This window comes from Cimex lectularius, unplaced genomic scaffold, assembly GCF_000648675.2.
Source record: "Cimex lectularius strain Harlan isolate CLEC.00 unplaced genomic scaffold, Clec_2.1 scaffold48, whole genome shotgun sequence".
Taxonomy (NCBI): Eukaryota; Metazoa; Arthropoda; class Insecta; order Hemiptera; family Cimicidae; genus Cimex; species Cimex lectularius.
The window spans coordinates 1,851,609-1,872,393 of NW_019392708.1; the positions used below are offsets into that span (position 1 = coordinate 1,851,609).

The window sequence follows — 20,785 nt, forward strand, 5'->3', positions numbered from 1 at the left end:
ACTGCAGGATTAGTACAAATTTCAAATTTTCAATGTGACTCTCTAAATTAGGACACATTATTTTAAAAGAGTTTTACCATGAAATTAACGTCACAATTCGATTTTAAAAATGTCAAAAAAGTTGTAGCTCAAAGTTTGGAAAAAATTCCTTATTTTCTAAACGTCGATTTGGGAGATTGAAGAAAAATTCTACAGTATATTCTGGTCTGGTAAATCAAATTTCAGAACACGTGGAATAATTAAGGGAATTATTTAACGTGGAGAAGTGAAAACATACGAATTCGTTACACTACTATAAATTGGCTCACCGCATCTGCGTGTAGTCTGGACTTAGACTAAATCAAAAATGAATTAATTGGTCTTTTTTTCCCCTAAATAATTTCAATGAAGCTCAATTTCATACAATTCATGAGAGAGGATTTACAAATTTTTCTAGATCATGTTCCCTGGTAACTAAGACATACATAAAAACAGTTGTTACATGAAATGTAATTTAGTAATAACTACATGAGTTTGTTTATTATGGTTTATTTGTTTATTTTCAACAGTTTCTTATTTTTAAAGGAAACAAAATGCAATGAACAAAAAGTTATCTTTTTACACAAATAAACAAATAGCAAACTAAAAGATGTTTCTAAAGTTTGTACAATAACTTCGTTATTTTTTGACAAATGTAAAATTGTGGCATTGATTTCAGATAAAATAACCTGTAATTTGATGAGTTGGAAGGTATATGGTCCTATTTAAAATTGTAAAGTTGTACTTGAGGAACACCCTGTATAATATGTAGAAGTTTTCAACTTGATTAAAAAATATTATAGACGTTTTAAAAAAAAATATTAAAAATATTACATTCTTCAAAGACCAAAGGAAAATCACGGTTTTCATACTAGTAATACAACAAGAAAGCAATATTTTAGTAATATAAAATGTTTCACATAATTTCAACCAATGGTGCGTCATTAATAACATTGAATAGGTGGAATTGCAATTCAGCCAGTCGCCATTTCTAAATGGGTCACTCCACAATGAAGAAATAATCTAATTAATGAAAGAAAAAACTGAACTTTTAATTGTGGAAACGAAAATGTCAGACAAACCACGATGGATGGATCATGCTAGTTTATTACCTCGTTAACATTCCCACACTAGTTCACATTAATAGTACTTATAAAATTATTTTAAAACATGCTATCAATTAATTATTCATAAATTAGTGAAGCGTAAAAGTATGCCTAAAAAAAAAAGTTATTTTAGATGATTTTCGTTAAATTGCACATGGAGAAATAATTTATTTTTAATTTGTTTTAATCACGTAAACCGATTTCTAAATGATATATTGAATATTGTGGGTTATATTATTTTCTATTCGTTAAATTTGTATATTGTTAAAAAGTAATATCATTTTGTTTTTTAAATGTAAACACCACACACCTATTTATCCGATGAGTTAATTTATCGAGTCATACAAATACTCCTTTTGCATATTAATACATGGCGGAAACTTTCGGTAATGATAGTAATCAAGTTATTCAAGACATTTCAACGCCCAAACTGAGTTCATAACATCATGTACAAATTGAAATATTTCCTGCCTTGTAAACCCGGAGGGAAATGGGCTGTTCTTTAGCGACTGCCGTATACGTTTGCGAAATATTCATTTAGACGTCACGTGAAACGTGGTGGAAGACAATTGACATCCGTTTCGATAACTTCACGCTCCAGTTTTAAAATTTTCACGTTTGTTCTAACCATCCTTCACGTTTGTGAATACAGAAATAATGTTAACCCATTTAATTCAAAATATGTAGAACATATAAGATACCTTATATATGTAAGATAAATGTTTGCAGAAATTTAATTAAAGCTTAATATAGTTGTTTCAATACTTAATCAAAAACATTTTTTCTAAGTAAGATGATCACTTATTTTTGTTAAGTTTTTGGTTAAAAACCACAGTTTTTACATCATTATAAAACTGATTAAAAAAACGAAATAATTTGATGTTCAGAACAAACAGTACACACTAAACGCTTAATTTTGGTAATATATTTCAGTTAGTTGCACATCTCCACACTCCATCAGCTAGAGTTTTTCTTCGTTAACGACCAAATGACGTACGGTGATATCACGGTGTAAAATAGAACCACTTTATTTACTAATTCAACCCTTTTTTTTTTTTTTTTGTTGTTGAGGGTGTGCTGAAATTGACCATTTCATTCGCGGAATAGTAAAGAATTCAACTCTAATTTCGCCAAATTCAAGAGGCGTAGGTATTTGAATAAAGTAGGCTTTTAATTAGGGCGGTTCGTTTCAACTCGGGATTTATTTATGTTGCCGTCGAAGTACAAAACCGATTGAATCCTTAACAAAGGACATTAAACATAATATATTTTCTTGCATAGAAGAGGAAGAAAGAAATGCGTTTTCAAGTTCTCAATTTTCAATTTTCCCCATTTAATTACATAAATGTATCTAACACACCCAAAACTGCATGTAGTATAAACTATACATGCACTATTGCAATTACCGCCGAGCAGAGGGTTTATTTACGATAATTTTAATTTTCTGAGAGTGCTGTCTTTCGGAGAAAAATGATGTTTCCTTCAATTGACAAACGACATCTAACTTACGCGCTTTCTAATATCATAAAATCTTATCCTTAAGCTCCAAAGATACTCGGTTGTGTTGCACTATACCAAGTTAATCAAACAAACAGTATATTTACGTCTAATTGCGCATAACTTTAATATTTTATAAATGTTTCTGGCTTTGTTGTGCAAATATGTAAAAATTGATGATTATATGTACGAAAAGTTTTATTTTAGCGATCAAAACTACAGAAAACTGTTGAATTTACACAAATTTTTCATTTTGATTTTTTACCCTTTTCCCATTTTTTTATGTTTCATAAGTCACTGCTTTTTTTTAACTGACAGAAAGTTTCATAAGGCCTTGTTTAATAGGCAGTTGTTCAAGAAGAAGAAGCTGGCTGAAACAATGTATTAGAGGACAAGAACTTAAAAAGGAAGTAATTTATTGAACTGGCTCAGGGCCCAGTTTCAAAATACTTCTTTTATATTTTATTGTAATCTTTTGAAAAGGATTTGCATAAACGTTTATGAAGATGTGTTGTGATTAAAATCAACAAAACAATCTGAATAAATGTTTTTTTAAGTTATCACTGAAGGCGGTATACATGAGAAGAAAATTCATAGAATTACTTTTTAGTTCCTTTAGTTTTAATTTTTGAAAATAATATTTATGTTGTACATTGAACCAGCCAATCCAATAACACTTCGGTCTTTATTTTATAAACCAAAACGATATGGCATAAATAAATATTTTAATCGTCAAACATTAATAATATAAAATATAAAATTCCTCCTCCAAAAAAGGTATAAAACGGTAGTTAGTCAATAAATTAAGTAACCATAGTAGTGATTTAAAATGTTAAAAATTAAGTAAAAATAAAAATACTAAAAAAGTTAAAAATGTATTCAGAAGCCTTATGCTATTAATAACTGTTGGATATTTTACTTTACAAAAAACTACGCACTGACAAATTTTAATTATCTGCTACTAAATAACTAAATAAACACGTGCGCGCGCATATATAAATTTATTTACGTTGTATATGTTTATGTTATATACCCAACACAGATGTCAGTTAAAAAACTGCAAGTTATTTAGAAGCAATTAACCGGTGCAAGGAACATTCTAATAAAAAATTGAACACGAAGGTAATTGATTGGAAAAGTTTATCATCACACTCATCCACAAAGTGATGAAGGGTTCTATGAGTTGGATATAAACCTGATTCATGGGCTTACCGCATTTCTCTTCTCTTTCTCTTTTATTGGCCTCAATCCAAAATCGTTGAAAATATAAGAAGAAACAAACGCAGTGCACAAAAACCCAACTTTTCCGATTATTAGAAGAACTGATAAGAATATTTGATTCGGGCGAGTTTCTTCGGTTCCGATGCTAAAAGTAAGTTCATTAAACACGATAACAAAGTAGAACCGATTTTGTCAATTTTGCGCGTTGATAAAAGATATCATAACATTTTTTACCATAAGCATGTCAGGGTTTAATAATATTTCCAATATTTCTTATGAAATTAACTTAGCAAGTGTTTATAGAATTTTGTTTAAAACAATGTAAAAAATTTAGGCAAATTGTTTTGTTTAAGTAATATTTTTTAATCCATTTATGTTTATTGGTCTAATTGACCAAATTAGTTATTTCAGTGTCATTTTCACGATAGCGCAAGTGGTTAGAGCTGCGGTGTATTGAGCCGAAGGCCGTGGGTTTGAATCCCGCTCGTAACATTTACTTTTTCATCTCAACGAAGACCTTACATAAAAAGAATATAATTGAAATATTTTTTAAGTTTACTTTTTGCAATAAGTTAGCACCCAATTTAAAATTAACTAATTCAAGATATGTGGAAATAATTGTATAAATTTTTAAACAAGTGCACGTGAAAACACACATGCACAGAGGAGGGAAGGAGAGAGATAATCGGCGTGTAATAGTAGTAGAATGAAAGTGTAAGGATAATTAATATGAGCATAATAAACTATTCCGCTTTGGTTAGACTAAACTCGCACGACCTGGCATCCATGCACAACTGTATAACCGTTACGCCGTGTGATATAAGTAGCTTAGATAAATCTGTTTGTAAAGAGTCCCCTGCCGTCCAGCACAATTTTACCTCGAGTAAAATTCTAACTATACCAAGAAATAAAAGTGTAAATCGGCAAAGAAAATTGCAAAGAAGAACATTGAAAGCATTCGATATTTACATTTTTTTCGTGACGATAGCTCAAGTGGATTATTATTAATTACCTAGCTAGCCGAAGGCCGTGGGTTTGGATCCATTTCGGGGCACTGGCTTTTTCATCTCAACCAATACCTTAGATAACAAGTATAATTAATTAACACATTAGACACAACTTTTGCTATCTGGACGAGATAAGAAAAGCCATTTTAAAGCTTTAATCTAAATAATTTAAGGTAAATGGGGAAGTTAATTTTCAACGCGTAAATTAGACTACTTCAATAGCAGGATAACGATTTATTTTTGTAAGGATTCTTGATAATAAAAACACACTTTATAATACAGAAGTTTCTAACACCTAAAATATTGCTTTCATGTGAAAAAATCGGTAGCTATAATTAATATTAACCCGCTTACTTTTTATCAATTAAATTATTTACTAGTGAATTTAATAAGTTTAAATGAAATATACTTTCACTAAAGCTCTCCGTGGCCATTTCATTTGTCGCCGAGAATCAAGTAGATCACACGACATTTGAAAAATGGCAAAAAGGAGGGAAAATTCAAAAAGGTGGGGTTGAGATGAGAAGTTAGTGTCCGAGTGGATCGAAGTCACGATAGCTTAAGTGGTAGAGCAGCGGCGTACCAAGCCTAAGATCGTGGGTTCGAATCCCGCTCGTGACACTGACTTTTTTATCTCAACTAAAAACCTTAATTAATTGAAATATATTATTTGGTCAACTAGGGAATTAAATTATTTATTTACAGTTAACACAATCTTTTTCTTTTCTACAACCTAAGTGTATTAACCATATAAATCCGTGCCAATTGACAGACATTAAAAAAAAGAATGTTGCTTTTTTTGCTTTTAGAACATTAAAATACATAGCTGCATCGCAGCAAAGGCAATAGAGCCGACAACGCCCAACAAAGAGCAATGAATCCCGTGTAATTTCGAGAAACGTGGGCCTTTTTATAATGGTTCATGTAACAAAATGGTTCCATCTACACAAAAGCCTATATTTTCTAATGTACAGGTGTAAGGTGGCAAAAAGCATCGTAGAAATTTTCCGACGAAAAAAGCAACCTGTGGAATGACATTGCAATTAGAAGGTGACTTAAGGTACTGATAATTTCAAAAAGCAATTATCATAATAAAAACTTGTTGACATCAGAAAAAAAAGATAAGTCTTTCTGACTGTATAAACGAAAGAGAATGGACTGTGGCAATAATAATCATTAATAAATAAAAATAATATTTATTAATATATTATTCAAGAATAATTGCTATATTAATAATTTGTGATCATTTAAATAAATTACGGACAGGGATTTGGTGACAGCTTCTGGTTTCCCAAAGATATTAGAAGTTTTCTTTATACTATCTAAATGGAAAAGTACACCAACTCACATAATAACAATTTATAACTTTCCTTATTATCCGCATAGGAATTTTATTGCCTATGAACACATATGTAGGTTAACTATTTTACAATTAGTTTCTTCTGATTTGAAGTAAGCTTGATGGTGATGGATCATCCTTGCAATATTTGAGTTATAATTTGTAAAATAAAACTCTCAGCGCTATTTTCTATGTTACTTTTTTTAACACACATTCACTAAGTCACAATATTCACTCCAAACGCGGTGTTCTATTTGACTAGTGAACAATACTTCTCAACTGATTTATTACTCACCACAGCCTGTTTCATTCTTCTTTTTTTTATTCATTGATATTTCAAGTATGGGTGTATTGTATTGTCGTTTTGTGGATATTTGCTTCCCAATTGTAAGAGAGGTTCATCAACCCCATTGCACGCATGGAGGATTTAAACAATACGTCGATTTTAATATAGCGTCTGTGATTGTTCAAATTGGCGATCTATTATAAAAAAGAGTCTTAAATTGCTTTTTCTATCGTGAAAGAATTAAATTGAAGTCAAGATAGTCACTTTTCACGATTGTTTTTAAGTCCTCCGTGGAACAAAAACAACCTAGACTTTAAGTAGAATATATTTAGTTTGGTTTAACCTTATTGTTGTGGTATCTTATTCTGTACCAAAATGTTCAAATCGCTGCAAGATATTTACTTCGTATATTATAAGATATTTGAAAAAAATATTTAATATACACCTTTTTAACAAAGTGTTAGTACATATGATATAATACAAAAGATGTATTTTTATCAAGATATATTATAAATGTTAAACATGAATATCCAATTGAATGCATCTTTTATCTAAATTTTGTCTTCAAAATTGAAATCAGACCCACTGAGAAAACGATATCGTTGTTTTTAATAGGTTTGGTTTATGCGAATCAATACTGTTTACAAGTTTTGAAATCTTTGAGAATTATTCACGTTCTGTAGCAGTCTTCTTTACATTTGAAAACTTGTGTACCAATATTTAAACTTTAAAAGCAATAAAAGAGTCTTCAAAAGAAAATAGAAACGTCGTTTTTAACCGCCCGACATAAGCCTTTGAAAGTCTTGATATTTGCTGTTTCAATAAAATCTTTAATATCTCTTCTATTTATAATACCGTTTTTATGATATAACTACTGGAAATGTTTATAATTGGGAAAAAATCTGTGATTGTAATAGGTGAAGCAGAAAAACGGGGATGGTCGATTGCCATAGTTTCTATAATAATTTCTGGATTAAAAATTTTTTTCATCATTAAGCACATAAAATTTATGTGAATGAGAAACAGTTCTTATTCGTATCAGTATGAGAGAGGATAATTTATCATTGTAGAAGAAGAGACCTGAAGAAAATTGAACACTCCGAGGCTTTGATATGTTTTGAAACAGACCGATATATGTTGAAATGTGTAATTTTTATAATACTGTGACTGTTTTTATAAATATATACATGGACATTCGTATTTTTACACTGCCTATTTTGTTGCAAAGGTTTCAAAGGAATTTTTTCAAGTAGACTCTGTTCTCATTGATTTTATTAAGTTGATAACTGGACCGGGTGACCAACATTTTTTTTCAAATATAATGTGCTTTTTTTTCTTTTTTTTTTTTAACTGGTTAACCGATACATTGACATTTTCGAGTTCTAAAGGAAAATTTTATTACCTCCGTAACGAATCTATAAAACAATTTCAGGTATCATTTTATAAGAATGGAAAAGACTTTCAAAATATATGAAAAATAGGGCATTATATTTGAAAAAAAAATTCAACAATGTCGATATTTTGCGTCAACTTGTTAAAATTCAAATTTTCAACGTGAAAAATTAATTTTGGAATTGTATTTAGTTTTACATAAAAATAGGTCGCGAAAATGAAAAACCGTGTATTTTGTAAATTCACACGGTATTACCCTTTTTGAATATATTTTTACTTTGAAAAGGAAGACTGTGATTATAGGCAACTTCAAAAGAGGGTCCAATTTAATTATTAAACAACTTATTAAATTTTAATAGCACCAGCATCATGCTACGTAGAAAATTAGCTTAGAAAACATAATTTGTTTTTCAATAAAATAGACAGCGCAAAAATCAGTAGGACTAAAATGCGCAAAGGAAAACAACAGAACGAAAAAGAAATAGAATACAAAAAATAACAGGAAAATATAACTACTTAGCACGTACAATTTTAGTTTAATTCATTCGATCTGAATTCTATTAGTATATCATTAATTTTACTGGGAAAATTAAGAACGATTATCATATCAAACTTACATACAACTTAATTGGAGCCGTTAATTTTTTGCACGCATTTATTTATTCCTTGTATTGAAATTAATTTTCTTTTAATGGTTATATTTCCAAAATGTATGATATGAAGGTATTTTATCATCGGGCTCATTTTTAGGACAAAATAATATGAAATATCAAATTAACTGATAACGACATTTTTGCTAGAGATTCAATCGGACCCTGATTACTATCTCTCATGACATTTTGCAATTTGAAGATTCAATAAACTGGCCAGCTTTTAATTCATAAACGTTGTTTATGCATTAATAAGAGTGCTAATAAACTTGCAGACGTTTTTCTCCGTTTTATGACAGAAAAACGTCCGTCACTATAATTTTTGACTTGCTTTTCCAATAATCATTCGGACGTGTTGTGTAGAGGCGTCCTGTTTATCTTTATTCCTAGGCGGGCAAATAATCATTCTAAGCACGCAACTTTGTCGTCGTGGAACCTCCGCCGACTGCTGGCGGTCTCTCTGCAGGGCGAGAAGCACTTTTTGCTGTCCTGAAGCTCCGGTAGATTTCACCGTGCTTCCGAACTTAGAAACGAATCGATAACGCGGTCATCCAGGTGTTGACAAGCCTAGCGCTTAAAGCTTTTTGAAGAAATGCTTATAGAATAAAATCAATATGACATATTAAAATATAGAGATCATTTGATATTAGTATTCGATGGTCGAAACCCAACAAGAAGCCGTGTATTTCATAATGATTTTTGAAAAATATCTTCTTCTATTTAATATACGAGTTCAATGATGTTCGATTTTCATTCTTGTCTATTTTCGACTTATTAAATTTAAATCAATAATAGTGTTCAACCATATGATTTATATTGTTATGCTTTTATACTATGTTCAGCTATTAAAGATAATTTTTGTTAAAATATTCAGAAAATTTAACAACCGTCACACAGCTTTTACATAAAATATACACCACTTTTTCAATATTCAACCCATTACCGAACGCTCGCTAGATTTTATTTATAAAGGGCCATCCTTCTGTAGAGAATAAATTTAATCAGAGTAAAAAATGAGACAACTATATTACAATTATGGGAAATCTAATTATTATTATTGATTATTTCATTAACAGTGAATAAGGGTCAATCAAGAAAGCTGTTTCTGGTATACAGCACTGAATTCCCAACATTTTAAATAGGATATTCTTCAATATCTCAATACGCAGGTGCGATGTTGACACATTCGATTTCCCTGTTAACCATTCGCCTATGCTTAGCTATTTCAACTTGATACAGCAACTAAACTGATATGTAATACATAAAATAGCCCTTTAATAATTGGTACGAAAATCAAATTAAATCGGTTTGCTGATAATGTTCAAGTAAAATCTTTTTAAAGCGTTAAACTATTTTTAATAAAACCTACGGGCTTTCTTTGAAAGGAATTAAATAAAACAATAGTTGGGAAAAATTTTATTAACGTAAAGAACATCCAAATATTTCAATTTTTGAACAGCTTTTTAATGCATATATAAAGAGGGAAGTTTATGGGTCGACAAACAGCTGAGGTCATCGCCTGCCTTCTCCGTGTTTTCCTTCTTTTTCCCTTCTTTCGTGCGTATTTTGCTTAAAAATGCATCCATTTGAGCGTTTAGATAAGGTTGCTGACTCTATGCTTTTATATGTAAACTACGTCGATATCCTAAAATGCTAGCCTTTCGTTTGTACCTCAGGTGGTCAACTATTGAATAGACACAAAACATACAATATATGTACATATAAGTTCATTACCCCAAGCACAGAAGTCGGGTCACATAAACTCTCCCAGAGTACTCCATATTACTCGTGGCGGGGTTGAACCCGCTCCATTCTCGCTAATGTATGCTCGGTATGTAAATTAATAATTACCAGCATGTGACGCTAGTTTTTAGCGGTTTGGCATTTTTATTTTAACAGAGCGACGGTTTAAATAAGTTGATCAAAAATAACCAGTTCGAAAATTTCATGATGTTTGTGCAGTTATTTTTTAAGTAGACTGGCAATTGTCAGAACAAAAGTGAACAAATTTAAAAATCTCTAATTTTGAACGGATTGAGATAAAACCATGATGATTATGGCATCCACTCCAGTTTTTATGTAATGTTACCTCTTATTCTTAATACGACGAGCTGACTGCCCTGTATAATTTCTCCAAAGAAAACCTTGGTAAAATCCAAAAGGCCAAAACCAACTATTTGCCATGTTTGTAAACCTCATGGTTTTATCTCAATCCATTCAAAATTTACGATTTTTTTAGTGTTTATTTTAGAAATACGCGTTTGTTTACATAAAAACTGTATTTTCTCCACGGTAACTTAACTTTCGAAACTTTTGTCTCCAGTTTTAGATTTACACCGAATTTCCTGTTTAGATTAGTCCACTTTTGTTCTAAAAATTGCCAGTGTACTTCGTTGAATACTTATAATGACATAAAATCTAAACTTAGATATAACTTAAACCTACGAATATTAGGGTTTCCAAAGGTTATATTATTTTGGACCTGGAAAAATTACGAGATGATGAATGCTGTAGGGGAATGGTGGGCATATGAGCAAAAAATTCTACCGGCTAATCCAACCCAAAAATGTCTATTCTTTACTAACATAAATGTTTGTATTTAAGGACTTTTAATGGCGCTTAAAGAATTGGTTGAAACGATTGTTTTTTCATAGATAGTCTAATTCGATCCTCATTGCCGGTAGGCCTCGATAATCACCCACCTCGGGTGTTGGAAGTCCGAGGGTAAACCTCAGTCGACACATGGGGCAAACTTTCTCTACATGCCGGACACATTTGCTTTGCACACAAAAGTAAGTGTTCGTGTGTCGACCTCGAAGGGTCTATCCTTAATCGAGTAAAGATGAGGCCATCCTCTAAGCAGTAATCGCGTTGAGGGAGTACGGAATAACATGGCAGAGCCACGATCGTCTCGAATCAGCCCAAACGCGTGCCAAATCGCATATATTTCTGCCGTGTAAACGCTACAGTGCGGCGTGACCGACCACGAAATGACGCACCCTCGCAATACAGAGCACAAGCCACACCTTCGCCAGTCTTAAACCCGTCTATGAATACAAGGCGAAAACCTCGATCTAAGATCCAAGAACTTAGCTCTGTAAAAGTATGGTGGAGTAGTTGACTTAAGCGAGATCGTGCCGGACGAATTTGGCCGGGAGGACCTAGGGTGGAATCAGCCTTCAGCCCAGCTAGATTCCCAGAGTCATCCTTGCCCTTCCTAATGTAACTGCACTGACATGCAAAAAATTTCACCCAATTGATTTGTCCATTTTCTCTACAAAAGAAAATTCTGTCTTCAATTTATGTCATTGTTTGTATCAATAAATATTTGTTTATGCTATGTTTTGAATTGGAAATATCAATTACAAACAAACACACTTAATCCTTAATCCAAAACAAAGATAAAGGATTTTTCAATGTTTACTTTTTATAATTTAAAATGTTTATTCAGTCTCATTTAAATTCTGAAGCAATAAACTGTTTAGTTTTCATCTTTGTTTTTTTAATTTCAATTTTTAACTTTAAAAACGCCTCTTCGGAGGCTGAGGATGTTTTTTGCTGTGGCACTTAATCATGATGGACGTACTATCATGTATGCGGCTATTTTCATCGGAGTTCCCTAGGAGACTCTGCGAGGCGCCGTTAGACATTTTCGGGAAACTGGGTCCAACCATAAAAGGCCTGGTTCTGGACACCCTAGGGTAATAGAACCACAGGATGACCGTTTTTTGACCAAGAGAATTTTGCGAAATCGGCACTTTCTGTTGTTCAAGCGATTCATCACCTCCAGAAAGTTTGAGGTATCCAAATTTTTGAACGCACTGCTCGAAGAAAATAATCAATATGGTCTGATGGCTTTTCGCCCCGTAAGAGGACGAGAATTGACCAGAACCCAGAGGTGCACGGCTAGCATTTGCTCGAGAACACAGTCATTGGTCTTTAGACGATTGGTCTGCTGTACTTTTTAAAGATGGGTGTAGATTTGCTCTACGATCGCCAGATGGTCATAAAAGAGTGTGGAGAAGGTAAAATGAACGGTACGAAACCTGTAATTTTTCCGAGGACAACCTTTTCAACGTTATCAGTGATGGTATGGGCTGGAATTTCAACGTTGCCTATCCTCCATGAAATCAGCGGCAATCCTATCCTAATGCCCAGCCACATGTCCTCTCATAGTACAAACGTACCTTCAACAGCATAACAGCACGTTCTGAGTCTGACCAGCTCTTTTTCCAGACTTGAATCACATCGAACATTTATGGAATAACCTCGAAAGAGTGATAAGAGCATGTCCATAACTTCCTGATACACTCCAAGATCTTGAAAGGACTCTTCGTGAAGAAGTGTTAACCTCCAGCAAAGAGACATTTCCAGACTGGTAGAAAGTATGCCGAGGCGTCGTTGAGATGTAATTAAGGCAAGAGGAGGAAATACGCGATACTGAAATGTTAATTCAAAATCTAAAACAAAACTAAAACAAATTTATCTGTCAGTCCTTTATTTATTTATTTTGTTATTTTTAATTTTCCTTAGGAATTTCCATTTTTTTACTTTTTTAAACAGACTCAATTATTAAACGTTACAAAACGTGAAACTTTGATTAATGCCAAAACTGCCAAGAAATATATACAAAACAAGTTACATTACAAGTGGGTGGTATTTTTTACCTGTCAACGTCACGAATTTGTTTCACCGATACATTTTTTAATTAATACAATCGGGACCTTTGTTTTTATGTATATTTCAAAACCCAATAAATTTACTCTGTTTACAACTCAGTAGAATAGTTCATGCGAATTCAATCAAAACAACATTCTATTACATTATAAATAATTAATTAAATATATTATTACTATATTTAAAATATTAAAGTTAGTATAAATAACATGAAAAATAATGCATGAGAATCATTCAAGCATTTAATTTTCTCCAAAACTGTAGCTCATTGATGTTTTGTAGTTTGATCAGATTTCATAAAATGCCATTCTGCCATTTATGTCTGATTTTAATTGCCAGGCGAGTTTTGGCATTTCATCATGTTTATTCGTTAGTCCGCAGGTTGATTTGTCAATTGTGTCATTTAACATGTTTTTGAATTGGGAAAAGATGTGGGTAGGCTAGGCTGGGTAGTTCATAAGTTCATCACCTCGTACACGTCACAAATTTGTTTCACCGATACATTTTTTAATTAATACAATCGGCACCTTTGCTTTATTGCGGAGATTTTTATGAAAGTTTTTATGTTCAATATTAAATGTTTGGTAAATTATTTTCTAACATTTTTAAATTTTTTTTTAATATTATGATTTTCATCATTCACTGATAAATATTACGGGCAAATTTACAGTTAGTGAGCTTTCACGAAATAATGTTTAATGTCAACCTCATTCACTTATTTTTTCAAATTTATAATCAAATCTTTCGCAATCGGAATTAGAATTAAAATAAATTGAAATTATTAATTAGATGAAAAAGACGGAGTAAACGATTTCCAAAAATCCGAGGAAGAACATGGAGGAATTCAACATACGCGACAAAAAAAACTGATAATCTGCGTCATAAACGCCGGTAGGAAGGGACGGTTGGGGAAATTGTTTCCCTTATTAGGATTAAAGATGAATCATCTATCCAATCAACCACCGAAACTCACGGTCTCAATGTCAACATTAGTTCGACAGTAAGGGGCACAAACTGGGCGATGGGAAAATTGAGGTATAATTAAGCAATAGGGCCGGTTGAATTGAATTTCTCAAGATTAATAAATAACGAAGATTTATGAGTTTTATATGGGTGAAATTAAATCAGGCCGTGGAGATATTTCGCTTTCAAAACTCGTAACTTATACAGAAATAATTCGAGCAAAGATGGTGTTCTTTGAGTTTATGCTTTGTTCAAATGTGTTGCATTAATCAACAAACAAAAATTTCAGTTTATCTTTCTCTTTAATCCGAAATTTATTAAAAATTATATCTATGGTCATGAAACATTAACTAATTTAGTATTTATACCCATATTTATACTTTAATAAATAATCACTTCCAATATTATTACTGACAGAAAGATTTAACATAACATTGTTGTTTACCTAGTAGTTTTGAACTTTTAATAAAAAGATCAGATGACGACCAGGCTTTCTAAAGCGCCTCTCAGCCAGGCAGCATATATTTAAATGGCTCCTACTCACTTCAAAATACCTTATCCTTGAATCATATTTAACTACACTACTTCAGAATATGATACGGCAACGAGTACTCAGATATCAGCCCTATACAGGCCATGGACTCTCAAGGGAGCATATTCATCCATCCTGTACACCATTTACGTACCATACAACCCAACACCATCATTACTACGTATTTCGAGGACACTGAAATTCGGTCATCCAATCCGATTCATATTCAAGAAACTCCCACACCCACATCAGTGTTTGACCAAATGTGCACAGTGCAAAAATAGTCTTGCTCTCCACTTTACATAAATAAGATAGAGTCTATCGACTACCACTCAAGTCGGATTCGTTAATATACCTAGACTACAGACTGACGTGGTAGATATTCGGGGCAACGACTCCAGAGAAGACTTGGACCATTTGGCGCATTGGAATTATATGGTTCCACCATGCCATCTAGTCTCCAGCTCATCCAACCATTCCAATCAAATATCTTCATACACAGTGTCAAAGCTCCTAACGATGTCCTTACTATCTTCAGCGATATTCTTTGTTAAAAAATTGATCCGATCCCGGTTCTAAAATATCCACACCAAGAACTCGATTCATCTTAATACAATCCCTGGCAATGTTGAGAATGAGTAGGTTGTAAAGCAATTTGAGATCGCCTTTAAAAATTTAAATATGTCAATTTGTAGACAAATTTAAGATTGTTTTGCCCAGTTGACGTCCTTAAAATAGGTCGAGCTTGGCAGTACCAACTAAATTAGCATTCTTCTTCAAGACATACCTTGATCCGGAGAGTTCATTGAGTGAAAAATAGGTCGATATTTCTAATACTAGAAATATTTTTTAAATCTATTGTTTTTAGGTAATGTCTTAATTGTTTGCAATTGATTTTTATAATTAGAGGGTGTTAATCGGAGTATCAACAGACGTCCTATGAACCAAATAAATCCAGTAGATTTTTTTGGGATTCCATAGGTCAGAAAAATCTGCTGGTATCATAGTGTCTGTAGTTTCTATGTATGTTTATTTATAAGAAGTCTAAAAATGTTAAACAACCATCTTTATTGATCATGTTCTAAATATAGACGAGAAATGATAAGTACAAAACAGTGTTTTAATCCAATAAAAGACATATTTTCGTTTAGCAAATTTGCAGATTTTATATTTTTCTTATAAACACTGAATTATTTAAGAAAATTAGCTTAATCCGTTTGTCGATTTCAATCATAAATGACAAATTTTCTTTGTTACAAGCAAAATTCAAAAGGACAGTTAATAACTAACTGATGGAATACACAAAGGCCATGTTTCAATCAGAACCAGATTAATTAAAAAACTTTCGAATGATTCTCTCTTTTTATTTCATTTTATCCTTTTTAAATCATGCTGTCTTGAAATGTTCCCATTATACATAGAGTAAAAGATGGTATATTAGCAAAGTTTCTTGCAAGATAATTGATTTTCTAGTCTGATCTTTTGATGGAGTGAAATATAGAGGAGCTTATTCGATAAAGATTCCGAGTATTCACCTTGATTTAGAAATGAAAAGTTAAATTACTTTTAGTATTAAACATATTAATAATTTTTATCATAGGTTTTACTAAATAAATAAATATGGCATACATCATTTAATGATTAAATGACAAAAACCTTTTATTCGTAAATTTTTACAATGTTAATTTTATTCATTTAAATTATGAGGTAGAGTGAATGTAACCAGTCTTCTACAATTCTAGCGGAGTTGTGTTTATGTTAATTTATTGGAATGATTGTAATTTATTAGCGTGAACGGACGGCGTTGTTTAAACTCCACCCAAGGAATATCGAGTAAGCTGGGGTGAGTGTGTGCCATCTGAAGAGAAAAGTAATTTATTAGCGAGAAAGGAAAAGCTTCAACCCCGCCACGAGGAATGTTGAGTACTCTGGGAGAGTGTATGTGACCAGACTTCTATGAATGTATAGGGTGGTGATGTACATAAATATATATTGCATGTTTTGCGCTTGGCTGCTGACATCTACCAAAACTAAACTTCCCACATAATGTGTGTATGTGTGTGTGTGTGTGTGGTTGTATATATATATACTTTAATAAATTGATAAAGAAACAAAGTGAATTACAATTTTGAAATTGCTACACTTACAAAAGATGTCATGTGTTTTTTCAATCGTAATTAACTTCAAACGTACAAATTTAACGAGAATTTCTCAGAAAAGCAGCATTTTTCTTGCAACTGTCTCGCAGTTATTTTCCATTTTACTTGATTGCCAGTTAAAATTAAGCTTTTCATTTTGCTGAGCGTTGTTGAAACCTTTACATTTTAATGTTATTTAGCATTGAACTGAAAACGTTGAATGAAATAATTTAATGAGAGGTTTGTAAAAGACTAAAGTGAACAAAAATCTAATAACCATTATGAATTCACTAAATTTAGCACGAATAAGGTCAATAACTACGGTATCAAATTACAGTATTATTAATATTGACACAAATAGAAAGGTAAAAGTCACCTATCAAATGATTCATGCTGTTGAGTTTAAAGAGAATTGTGTATTAGTATTAAAATATTAAGGTAGTTTTATTTTTTATAAATTCTTCTTTTCACATGTGAAGGTAAATGCTATTTCTTAGATAATAAAGTTCCTGGATCGTCAGCGGATTTATATGTATGCTTTCTTTCGAATTAAATTGTTTTATTTTCTTAGCAATTTATTTACCAGCTACATAAAAAAATTGTGAATTTTCGTAAAAAAATATTCGTAAACTTGAAACAAATAAATACAAATGTAATTTGATTTTTTACATATTTGTGACTCAAACGAAATAATACCTGTCTTATTTTTAAAAAATTAAAAAATTGTAAAAACTCGTCAAACATGCTTTTGCGGTATTTGAATGTCAAAAGAATGATATATACAGAATGGATTCATATTTTTTACTTCACCTGATTATACATTTTGTATATAGAATCTTTTGTTGAATCAGGAAAATGTACAGATAAGTCTTGTTTTGTGCTAATCTGATCATTACGGTAAGAGCAATCCTGAATACCCTAGATTAAGCATGAATAACGCAAACAACTGAGGTATTGTTAGTATTATTATTATCACAAATAGAATGGTTAATCATTAACTATCAAAAAGAGTGATTATATTTAACTGTTATGAGAATTAGTATTGAAATATTAAGGTAATTATATTTCAAATAAATCCGTCTTGTCATATGTGGTAATAAATGCGATTTGATTTGAACTAAAAAATTAAATTTCCTCTGTATCGTAGGCCTTGTTTTTGAATTGCCTTGTTTTACTTCAAAAGTTAAGAACATTTTTCTGCAAAACAGCTTATTTTTTTCGGTTCAATAGTATCACAGTTATTATACATTTTACTTACTCGCTAGCTTTTCATTTTTGGCAATATTCTTGAAATTTTTACTTTATAATATTATTTAGTGTAATTAAGATGTTAAATAAAATAATTTAATGAGATATTTTTAAAATTGGTAAATGATCGTAACCTTAAGAGCAGTCATGAATTAACTAGGTTTATCATTATTAACGTAATTTAATAACTCATATTAAAAGGGTAATTATTGATTCTAAAGATGAATTACCTTTAAATATTAAAATAATTCAGTTTATTATCGTATTAGCCTCTGTATAGTAGGCCTTGTTTTTGAATTGCCTTGTTTTTGAATTGCCTTGTTTTACTTGAAAAGTTAAGAACATTTTTCAGCAAAACAGCATACTTTTTTTCGGTTCAATAGTATCACTGTTATTTTACTTACTCGCTAGCTTTTCATTTTTGGCAATATATATATATATATANTGACCCGTCTGTGAAGACGGGTCTGGCATCTCTATATTCGTTTTTCAGGGCATCAAAAATTCCTTTATATACATAGTGGGGTGTCTCGTTCTTTTTTAATTTTGCCAAATCCCACCGTACGATGAAGGCAGGGAGTAGCCAAGGGGGTGTTTCAGGTAGTTTTTCTGCCTCCACTTGGTTCAAGTCTACTCCCCGCGCCGCTAATGTTTCCTTGGCTCTTATGGCCAGCGGCCTCGTACGGGTCCTCAAGAGAGAGTATCTTTCGCTGGAGTTAGGGTCAAAAAGGGTCTTATGTAAGAAATGGTTCGGCTTTGCCCATTTGCTCGCATAATATTTCAACGTTAATTCTTCTCTTTTTAGAGCAGGGGGGAGAACCCCAAATGCTATCGAGCGGGCTTGTTCTGAACGCGCCTGTCACTAGTCTTAGGCCTTGCATATATATCCTGTCTAATTTTTTGAGGTGCGTTCTTCTTGCCGAACCGTAGGCCTTGTTTTTGAATTGCCTTGTTTTACTTGAAAAGTTAAGAACATTTTTCAGCAAAACAGCTCACTTTTTTCGGTTCAATAGTATCACTGTTATTTTACTTACTCGCTAGCTTTTCATTTTTGGCAATATTCTTGAAATGTTTATTTTATAATATTATTTGGTGTAATTAAGATATTGAATAAAATAATTTAATGATATTTTTAAAATCCATAAATGATCTTAACAATAAGAGCATGAATTCACTATGTTTATCACGAATAACGTAATTTAATAACTCATAATAAAAAGGTGAGTAATCGATTCTAAAGATGAATTAATTTTAAATATTAAGAGAACTCAGTATTACTATTGAAATATTAATCTATTTTAAATAAGATTGCTACTTATAAAACATGCTAAAGGATTAAAATACATGTTTATGTGCAGTTTTGATGGAGAGTGCAGTTTATTTGTTGTTGTCACAGTGATTTAAAGTAAAATCGTCAGATTGGATTATTTAAAAAATGGCGCGTAATCGTTCAACGCTTCCCTTTCAATACGGAAGATGATTAATTCAAAATTAATCTACAAAATAGTATCATCAACTTTTAAAATATTAGGTGGCAACGATTTTCTAGTCATAGCCTGTAGTCTCCGAATGACAGGTGGTTCAGGCAATTATATGATTGTGCTTAGACCCTTTGGGGGATGAATTGGAAAACGCGCAAACGCGAAGACTGGGGACGACAGAGCGGCAGTAGTCCTGGGCCAAGCCCAATGTCCCTATCTCTCTGCACCTCTTTGCTTTATTTGCTCTTGCAATCGTCTCAAAGTGGTAAAAATCGTTAGACTTTTTAAATGCATTTCAAATATTTTAACATATACCAATTATTAAGACTGTAATTGATTTTCGAAACTTTTTTTTCATAAATGTATAAATTTTATCGTCTCCGTTTTTAAAGCAAACAAAAGATGTATACTATGTTACGAATGTCCGTTCATTCCCGTCCGGAAATTTATGTAGACACTACGTCTCCGTTCCGTAGGAGGTATTAAATATTACGTGTGGGCTGGGGCCGTGAAATGGATGTCCCGATCATTAGGACGGAAAGCTACGAAGACGAAGAAGAGTCATGGGGAAAAAAGAAAAAGTACGAATTCAAGGGAAGCCAGAGCCATCGGTGTTCCCTGGTCGCTGTAAAAGATGGGGACGGGAGCAGAACGGTCAAGTGGAGCAGCGTGCGATTGGCGAAAAAGCCATCCAACGTAAACGGAGGTGTTGTCAAATCCAACTCGCCCCCGAATCAAGAAGAGGCAGTACCACTTCACAGATCTGCTTCCTGGAGTCACAAAACGTCTTCTACCAAAGAGGCAAGTTCAATCAAACATTACTAAAAACCCATAAAATATATTAATGGTAACAAAATGTTTTCCCTTAAACTCCTTTATTTTGTTTTCATTTGAAACAAAAATCGTTGTAAATATTCTTCGCTTTACAGCCCTTCTTTCAATATAATCTAACTTCGATTTTACGTTACTACATCCTTAATAATGCATAAAAGGACAAATATCGATAGCCTTAACGCATGTAAATCACCCTTTCCTCTAAGACAAAATAAACAAAGGCATCATTAATAGATCTTTCCGAATATTACTACATCGCGGGCAAAAAAATTAATATCTACATCCAAACACGGCAGATGTGCCTTGAAATATTGGTCATCCCGGCGTAAAAATGTTATGATCAAACAAGGTCCCTTTTGGTTGCCCCTCCCATCTAAGCGGCTTTACACAGAAAGC

At 32.2% G+C, this 20,785-nt stretch overlaps 1 protein-coding gene and 1 non-coding gene across 4 annotated transcripts in view; both read left to right on the forward strand.

Moving 5' to 3' along the window:
• LOC106672944 (potassium voltage-gated channel subfamily H member 2) overlaps positions 1–20,785 on the forward strand; it is a 330,717-nt gene that overhangs the window by 215,463 nt on the left and 94,469 nt on the right. The window lies entirely within an intron of this gene.
• Positions 5,398–5,470, forward strand: Trnag-acc. Its single transcript has one exon. It is a non-coding gene; the product is annotated as a tRNA-Gly (tRNA).